Raw genomic sequence first — 8858 nt, forward strand, 5'->3', positions numbered from 1 at the left:
ATGTGGGATCTTCCCGGACCGGGGCACGAACCCGTGTCCCCTGCATCGGCAGGCAGACTCTCAACCACTGCGCCACCAGGGAAGCCCTGACTCCTATTTTTGTTACTTATTTTTGATATAGACAGGGAAATTCAATGGCTGAGTTTTAAAGTAGGAGCATGCCTTAACAGTCGAGAGATCATTTTTGATGTTTAGTTTTGCAATATTTAACATCCTCAACTTGTGAGCATGCTTTTAAATTATATATTCAATATCTTGTAATAATTCTATATATATATATGAATCACTTTGCTGTACACCTGAAACAAACACGATATTTAAAATCAACTATATTTCAATTATAAAAAAATTATAAAGTGCGAGAGCAGTGGGCTGGGACCGGCTGGCTGGGAAGGGGAGGAGCTGAGGGGCAAAGAGGAAGGGAGGGCCGGGAGGGAGAAGCAGCTCTCCTGGGGGCTGCCTGCGCGTCGCTGCGGAGTCCCAGCCTTGCCTCTGGATCCTGCGCTCCCTCGTGCGGCCTCCGTGTCACAGCCGGCAAGGAGAACGGAGGGGAGGGGGATCCCGGTGGGGTGGGCGTGGGAGAGCGTCCTCAACAACCTCTTTCTGCCCCCTTGGGGTCGAGTCCTTCGCGAGGCAGCTCTCTTATCCTGGTGGGTCCCGTCCCGCAAGGGTCCCGGGTCCTGACCCTCGGTCCTCGGAGACGGTGTCAGGCAGGACCCAGAGTCTCCTGAACCACAGCGCCATCGTGTGGCCGCTGACAGGTGCCTCTGGGGCTCCTCTGGCTCCGGTATCCCGCGCTCTACCCACCTGTGCTGGTGGGTTTCAGTTGGCTGTCTTCTGGGGCAGGGAGCCGAGAAGGAAAGTGGGCCTGCCTGCCGAGGCCGGGACCAGATTTGCCTGGCTCTGAGAACTGGCGTCTCAGAGCGTAGCGTATTGGAAGGAATGATCATTAGAGCTGGGCAGGCCAGAGCCCTGCCCCCCTTGCTTATGAGCTTTTGTCCCTGAGCCTCTTGGGGCCTCAGTTTTCTCATCTGTTAAAGGGGCATAATAATACCTGGTGGAAGATAAATCGCAAAGCCTCTAGAACAATTCCTGCAAGCGGTAGGAGCTCAGTGTGTCATTGATGGTGCCATAATCCTCAGTCACCCCAACAGGTCTCAATGCTGCTGAGACTCATGCTTGGCAGATGGCAGGTGTTCTGGGTGCACTGCAAACCACTAGGAATGCCTTCTTAGTGCCAGCTTAATAGTGGGATAGCCCCAGGGCTAAATACTTGCCTATTTTCATAAAAGATAACAGTCCAGTTGGTCTTGCAAACCACATAGGAACAGCTGGCTAATCTGTTCACCAGCCCAGGGGAATGCTCCGTCTTCACCATTTACTTCTGCCTCCCACATCTGCCTGAGGGAAGCCCTCTGGGAACAAACACACCCCACTTCTGAGAGGCACTGCAGTGGTGAGGGGGAGGCAATAATGCAGGGGATCCCACAGACCCAGAGTTCACTTGCCAGGTGAGGACCTGGGGCAAGTCACTAACGTCTCCAAACCCCTGTTTCTCATCTGTAAGTCAGACATCTTAGCTCCCAATTCCTTAGGCTTTGTGGAATTAAATGAGGTATTCATGTAAAACGCTTAGTACACTGGATTTAGTATGTATTAAAAACACCAAAGAACTTATTAAAATACTAGTAACTGGGCCCCACCCTGAGTTTCTGAATCAGTATATCTGGGGTGAGGCTCAAGAATGTGCATTTCTAATTTGCATTTCACGAGATGCTGCTGCAGTCTGTCCCAGGACCAAACTTTGAGAAGGACTAATCTCGCATATACTAGACCTGCAATTAATGTTCACGGGGACTCCCCAACCATCCAAGTAGAAATCAAAAGGGAGAATGACAAGATATGGGGGAATATGAACCCAAACCCTATCAAGCAAAAGCTGCAAGCCCAACATCTAGCTAGTAGTAAGAACAGTTCCATTTAACAAACGTAAATTGAATGTCTTCTCTCCATTGCTTCCATATGCTCCATTGGACAGTGCTTTGCTCACATGCACCGTGTCATTTGATACTCATCCTAGCCTTCTGAAATGTGTGATGATCAGGAGGAAGGGGCTCTCGGAGAGGTCCAGTGATTGCTGAGGGCTCAGAGCTCTGGAAGGCAGAGCACAGGCAGCTGGAGTCGGCTGACTATGATGGGGGCCCTTTCAAGCTGCCTCTCAGACACCTGAGCATGCTTGGCCGAGGCTGGATGGGCCCCTGTGAACCTGCCTCGGGCCCTGCCCTCTGACGGCTTCTGTCCCGTCTGAATTCCCATTGCGAGCACCCTCTCTTAACCAGCTGAGTCTGCTTTGGAGTCAAGGGCCGAATCATCTCCCCCTTGCCAGGCTCATTGGCTCTGCCTCTCTTCTCACCCACAGGACACTTAGTCCTTCTAAGAGTGTGGCATGTGTCCTAACCTCTGGCTGTTTGCTCTGGGCTCCAAGGCTCCCAGCAAAAGGAGGAGGTCCTCAGGGTTTGGGGTAGAACCAGTAGGCCGTCCCTTGGCAACCAGCACATACCAGGCCCTGCAGGTCTCAGAAGGAGTCCTCCCATCCCTATCTTGGGCATCTGAGAGGCTGCAGAGACCCAGCCATAGCAACACCTCAGTAGCGAGCCACCTCGAGAGGCTCAGATGGAGGTGCTGCTCTCCCCCACTCAGCCTGGGTCGGGGAGGGAAGGGGCACTAACTGCACGGACTTCAGTATGCCAGGGTTCCCTCCTCCAGGCCCAAGATCCATTTGTTTTTATGGTTGCTGGAATGAACACGGGCTTGAGAGCAAAAGGACGTAATCTGAACCAACCCTGGGTCTCTGCTACCAAAATAGCTGTGTGGTCTAAGGAGGTCGAGACGTCTTCGCCTGCATTTGTTCCTCGTTTGCAAAGAGCTGAGGAGGACCCGCCTCCTAGAGCCGCTGGGCGGGCTGAATGACATCGGTGTGTTCGAGCTGCTGGCACCTAATGAGCAGTGAATAACCCCATCTTCCTTCCTTCGGTGAGCCTGTTCCTGAAGGTACACAGTCCGTGAGACAAAGACCCCACCTGCTAGGAGCTTCTACCCCACAGTCTTGCCCAAACAGGGCAATGGCAGGAGGTCTGAGACTGGACCCGGCTGGGGGCATTGGGTTCAGGAGGTGAGGCTGCTGGTCCAAGGGATGGGCACCCAGTGTGTGAGCTCTGCAGCTGGGTGACTAAAGTCTCCTCCGTGCCAGCTGGGCTTGAATCAGAGCTAATGGCCTGCTAATGGTTTTCAGAGCTTTGCCTTGGAGGTGTGGAGAGCCGTGTGACTCACTGAGAGCCGTGTGGCTCACTGCCGTGCCAGCCGGTGCGACTGGAGGCTCTTCCATCCAGCAGCCTCTGCTCTCAGCACCTTTTGTTTCATGTTCCTTCATTTATATTTATTCATTCTGCAAACACTAGTCAGGAACCCAGAATGTGCTGGGCCCTGGGAGCACAGGCCCGGGTGAGGAAGACAGACTTGAAGTGGGGAAGGACTGAAGGTGGGTGACCTCCCACCCATCACCCCCTCTCCTCATCAGGCTCTGAGTGGCGGGGGGTGGATGAGTCAGAGCTTTCCTCCAGGCTCCTGAGGCTCACCCCCTTTCTCATGGGGTCACAGGAAAGGCCTGATGAAGGAGAAGTTTTTGAGCTTAATTGTGCTGAACTTGGCTCCTGAAGGGATGTGGGATGGGGAAGGAGGAAGCATGGAAGATAGTGCCCGGGGGACCAAGAGAAGGTACCAATGACAGCTGCGGCCATAGAACTGGCTTGGAAGGGGAGAAGATCAACTTGGTTTCAGTTTGTTTTCTTGAGTTTTTTTTCTTTTAGAAGATGAAAAGGGAGTCAAGAAGCCCAGTGTGAGGATACTGGGGGATAAAAGTGAGGACGGAGAAAGGGTAAATGAAATGCTTCCTTGGCCCCAGCTCCCTCGAGCCTTCCTTCGCTGTTTCTCTGTCTCCAGCATCTCCCCTCTTCCTCTGGCCATCCCCTCTACCCTCTTGTCTCTTCAATGCCTCTCCATCCCAGACTACCTCTGAAGCTCCCAAGGAATAATTGAAAAGTACAGTGACCGCCAAAATTGCTTCCCCGACCCTGGCTCCACCTCTGCATCTGCTGTCCGGATTTTGCTTCAAAGTTCTGCCCGCCACTCACAGCCAGAAAAGAAGTATTGAGTAGAAAAGAAAAAGAAGCTGGGAACTTGAGTTGGAAAGTGGAAGGAGCAAGGGATTTCTTTCACATTCAGGTAATGGCACTGTGGCTAGTGAGCTGTAGTGGGACATCAATACCAACTCCAAACCCCACTCAAATCCTGCTGAACTGAGGTCTGAGTAAAGGCTAACTGATGGATGGTGACAGTGAAGTGACTTGTCTAAGGGTATTCGATAAAGACTAGTTCTTCTCTCCCTTTCCTCCTCCAAATTTCCTGGAGGTCCCAGGACATTCCTAAGACCCTCCCCCCCATCATCTCTGTGGCCGTAAACTAGCTTCTAACCTCTTGTCCAATTGCCAGAGCCTAGAGGCGGTTGGGAGCTTTGGAGTAACGAGCCTGGGCTCTTACCAGCTGTGGGAACTTGGGAAGTACTTAACTTCTCAGAGTCTCAGTTTCCTCATCTTAAAAAGGGGGATAATAATATCTACCCAATGGGATGCTGTGAGGATTGAATGAGATAATGAGTTTGAAGGGCTTAACATGGTACCCAGAAGGGAGTATGTTCTCAATATGTGTCAGTCAATAATAATTCCAATAAAATCTCTACTTGGATGACCTACAAGTACCTTAAACTCAGTATTTCTTCCCCACAAACCAGCTCCCTGGCCTCACTTTCTAGTTCCCTTACTGGACTTAGCATTCCTCCTACATGTCCTCGGTGGTCTGGTCACCTGGATTCTATTCTGTTCTTTCCTCGTGTGAACTTTCTACCATCTCCTCATGCCCCAGTTCAGCCTTTCGTTATGTTTTCCCTGGGCTCCCTGACATCAGCGATCCTGTTCAATCCCTCTCCACAGAGCCACCAGATTTAGCTTTTGGATTATGTCACTCTCTTCCTCAGGAACGTCCAGTGCCTTCCCCAGTGGCCACTACTAATGTAACTACACACTCCTCACCCTGACGGTTCAGGTCCTCCACACTATGGCCTGATGCACCCCACCACCCTCCTCCTTGCCCTTTCCCTCTCCCAACTCTTCCCCTTGGATGGGACATCACTGTCCCCACCACCCTCTTGCTCCCCAGGGTGTGCTCTGTCAACAGAACAGATTGTAGAGACTACCCTAGGTAAACAAACAAAGAAAGGAATCTTTTGATGCTACCCTCAACCCACCAATACACTGGACTACTCAGTCAAGTTTCTCCAGAGGAACAGATTTATATATAGAATGTATGTATATATACATGAATTGGCTCATGCAATTATGGAAGCTGGCAACTCAGAAATCTGCTGAGCTGGCAGGCTGAAGACCCAGGAGCACCAATGCTAGATCCAGTCTAAAGGCCATCTGCTGTAGAATCAGGACAAGCCAATGCTGCAGATGAATTCCAAAGGCAGTCAGTTGGAGAATTCTCTCTTACTTGAGAGAGGCTGGTCTTTTGCTCTATTCAGGCCTTCCACTGATTGGATGAGGCCCACCCACATTATGAAGGGCAATCTGCTTTGCTCAAAGTCTACCAATTAAAATGTTAAACTCATTAAAAAAACACCCTCACAGAAACACCCAGAATAATGTTTGATCAGATCTCTGGGCATCCTGTGGCTGAGCCAAGTTGACTCATAAAATTAACCATCACCCCACTCATACTCCTCTCAATGTCTGCCCTCTTGAAAGGATCATAAAAAAGTCATCCACCTTGAAGAGTTCAATGGGGCATTTTGCGTCCCAGAAATATTTACACTGTATCTCTAATTGTGGAATTTCAGCACTGATTTCCTATGCAAAGGAAATACGATTTTGAGTGGGGTGTAGGGGTCTTTCTGAAGCCTGTGAAGAAATCACAGCACACTGGCATTTCAGCCAGCTGGCTGCTGTCCCTGGCTGACATTCCTGCTAGGCTTGGTTCACTCTTTTGCAGCTTTGCAGATAGTATGTACAAAAGTTAATTTCTAGCCTTTCTTCAAGCTCTCTTTGGTCCAAGCACAGCTGTAAGAAAAATTATGAAGCAGAGCACAATACAGGGCATGAAACCAACCAGAAACCACAAAGAGTACTCATCCGTGAGAGGAAGAGGACCTCATTGCCAGGCCAGTGGGGAAACAAGAGATCCCTGGGCTCCAGGAGCTGGGAAGTGGAGCCCAGGGTGAAGGGGTGTGTGTGTGTGTGTGTGTGGTGTGTGTGTGTGTGTGTATGTGTGTGTATGCGTGGGTGCCTGTGAGTGTGTGTGTATGGGTGCCTGTGAAACTTTCTGTGTATGTGTATGAGGGCATGAAACCAACCAGAAACCACAAAGAGTACTCATCCATGAGAGGAAGAGGACCTCATTGCCAGGCCAGTGGGGAAACAAGAGATCCCTGGGCTCCAGGAGCTGGGAAGTGGAGCCCAGGGTGAAGGGGTGTGTGTGTGTGTGTGTGGTGTGTGTGTGTGTGTGTGTGTGTGTGTGTGTGTATGTGTGTGTATGCGTGGGTGCCTGTGAGTATGTGTGTATGGGTGCCTGTGAAACTTTCTGTGTATGTGTATGCATGGGTGCCTCTATGTGTGTGTGTATGCATGGGTGCCTGTGAGTGTGTGTGTGCATGGGTGCCTGTGAGTGTATGTGTGTGTGAGTGTATGTGTGTGTGTGTGTGTATGAACCCTGACAGAAAGAGCTGGACACACGTCTTGCCCTTCCTCAGGCTCTGGTGTTTCAGGTGTCTCTGGCCACAGCCCTGCTCAAGCTTAGTCCACTCTGCCCTTCTTTTCCGCCCCTTTGCCCATGACTCTCAGATGCCAGGATCCAGGCTCTGACCCCTGGTTCCTCACCATTGCTCTGCCCAGGATGCTCAGTCTCCTCAGGGTGTTGGGGAATCTGCTATGGGGCAAGACCCAGGAGGCCAAGCTTGTCCTTTTGGTTCTGTCTCTACATCTGCCTCAGGTTCTTCTATCACAAAGTGACTTAAAGCTAGTTGATCTGCCAGCTTCTCTTCTAGCTCCAACAATGTGAGAGTAATTATTTTGAAAAACAGTGAAATTTAATGAATCAGTATATCAGGATGTTTCAGCTGCAAATAACAAAACACTTGGAATAAAGAACTAAATGATCGGGCTGATTAATCACAGCAAACCTGCAGGTCAGAGGGAGGTGATCCCAGGATTGGTGTGGACTCTCTGAGAGATCATCAAGGACTCAGGCTCTTCCACCTTGTCTCTCTGCCTTCTTCACGGCTGCCGCTGTCTTCCCTCATGGCGGCAAGATGGCTGCAGTGGATCCAAGCTTCCATTCTCATGTAGCAGCTTCTCAAGTAGGAAGAAAAGGGGTAAGGGTGAAATCAGTGAGGAAAATCTTTCTCAGAGCTCTAGTAGCTTCTTTCTGGGTCTCTGGTCAGAACTGGGTCACAGGTCTAATCTTAAACCAATCACTGGACAAAGGGATGGGACGGACCAATCATGATACATCTACCTGGGCCTGATGGATGTATGAACAATTGAAAACTTGGGATTCTGTTAGCAAGAAAGGTTTGGAGCAGCTGTTTGGTGGGTTACACTGTTTCTTTCAGGAGAAAGAAACAGTGTCTGGTTGTTGTAACCAAAAAGGGAATTTATTGGGAAGAAAATATAGGGTGGGGCCTGGAGGAAATAGGCAGAAAACAGCAGGAGCTTTTGAAATAAATGCTTTTCAGCCAGAATGGCCTGGTACAGACCCCTCATCACTGGGAAAGAATTCTAGTGCCTCTGTGCCTTGCATCACTTGTTCAAGACAAGTCTTGGCAGAAGTATCGTATTGAATCAGGCTGGGGTTCAGGTCTATGACCTGGACACCTGGGTGCAGAGAGGAGCACCTGGCCTGTTTAGTCTCCAAAGTAGCCACCTACCAAGACCTTATCCAATGGGAGATTCTCATCCAATAGGAAAGAGGAGTTGGAAGCTGCACAGCCAACACAAAGCCAGACAGCACAGCTAATATCCAGGAATTAGAAAAGCCTCTGAAGCCTGTGGCTTGGGAGATGCAGTCCTTGGGAAGCAGTGGTTGGGCTTATTTATTTGCACCATGGTTAATTACCAGGAAACAAAGTAATGACTATATGCTCCATATCATTTTGCAAATCTTATTAACTGTTGGGTAAGTTCAATTTATTTACAACACTAATATCTGTTTATGTCAGCCAAGTTGGCAGTGTGGTTAGCCATTCGCAACTTCAAGGAATTAGAATATGGTTAAAACAAACAACAAACATTAGAAGGAACATCGTCTCTGAGGAAGCTGGGCTGGGGAGGAGTTTTATCTCAGGGCCTTAACTGCAGCTGCTTCTCCCTTGGGTCTTTTCTGCAGCCCCGTCCCCCCGCCCCCGCCACTGCCCCCTGCCCAGGTAAGACATTGATAGGAGCAGAGGCTCCTGAGGGGCCCAGGTTACATCCCCAGTGACTTGGCGATGCGTTGAGTTGGTTAGGCGGAGAGAAGCAGGTGGTCTTGCATTTTACAAGTTCTATTGAATTGAGGCAAAATTTCTGGTCATCTGTAGGACCTTCAATTAAAATGAGTTGAATACAAGTTTACACAGCCCTGTTTCATCAGCCCTGAATGCAGGGACCTGGGTCTGGGATGGAGGAAAGGATGGGGCAAGAGTGCGGACAGGGTCTTCCCTGGTGGCACAGTGGTTGAGAGTCCTCCTGCCGATGCAGGGGACACGGGTT

At 50.1% G+C, this 8858-nt stretch overlaps 1 long non-coding RNA gene across 5 annotated transcripts in view; it reads right to left on the minus strand.

The window, feature by feature from the left end:
• Positions 1–6659: 6659 nt before the first annotated feature.
• LOC114486142 (uncharacterized) overlaps positions 6660–8858 on the minus strand; it is a 9626-nt gene continuing 7427 nt past the window's right edge. For 2 of the 5 annotated variants that reach the window (XR_008617048.1, XR_003679402.2), the window contains one exon: positions 6661–7460. This is a non-coding gene — a long non-coding RNA (uncharacterized lncRNA). Of the gene's footprint in view, positions 7461–8858 lie in introns of all 5 variants that reach the window. The other 3 variants (XR_008617050.1, XR_008617047.1, XR_008617049.1) reach the window with 3 other exon arrangements.

The sequence above is a fragment of the Physeter macrocephalus genome, chromosome 4 (assembly GCF_002837175.3).
Source record: "Physeter macrocephalus isolate SW-GA chromosome 4, ASM283717v5, whole genome shotgun sequence".
Lineage (NCBI taxonomy): Eukaryota > Metazoa > Chordata > Mammalia > Artiodactyla > Physeteridae > Physeter > Physeter macrocephalus.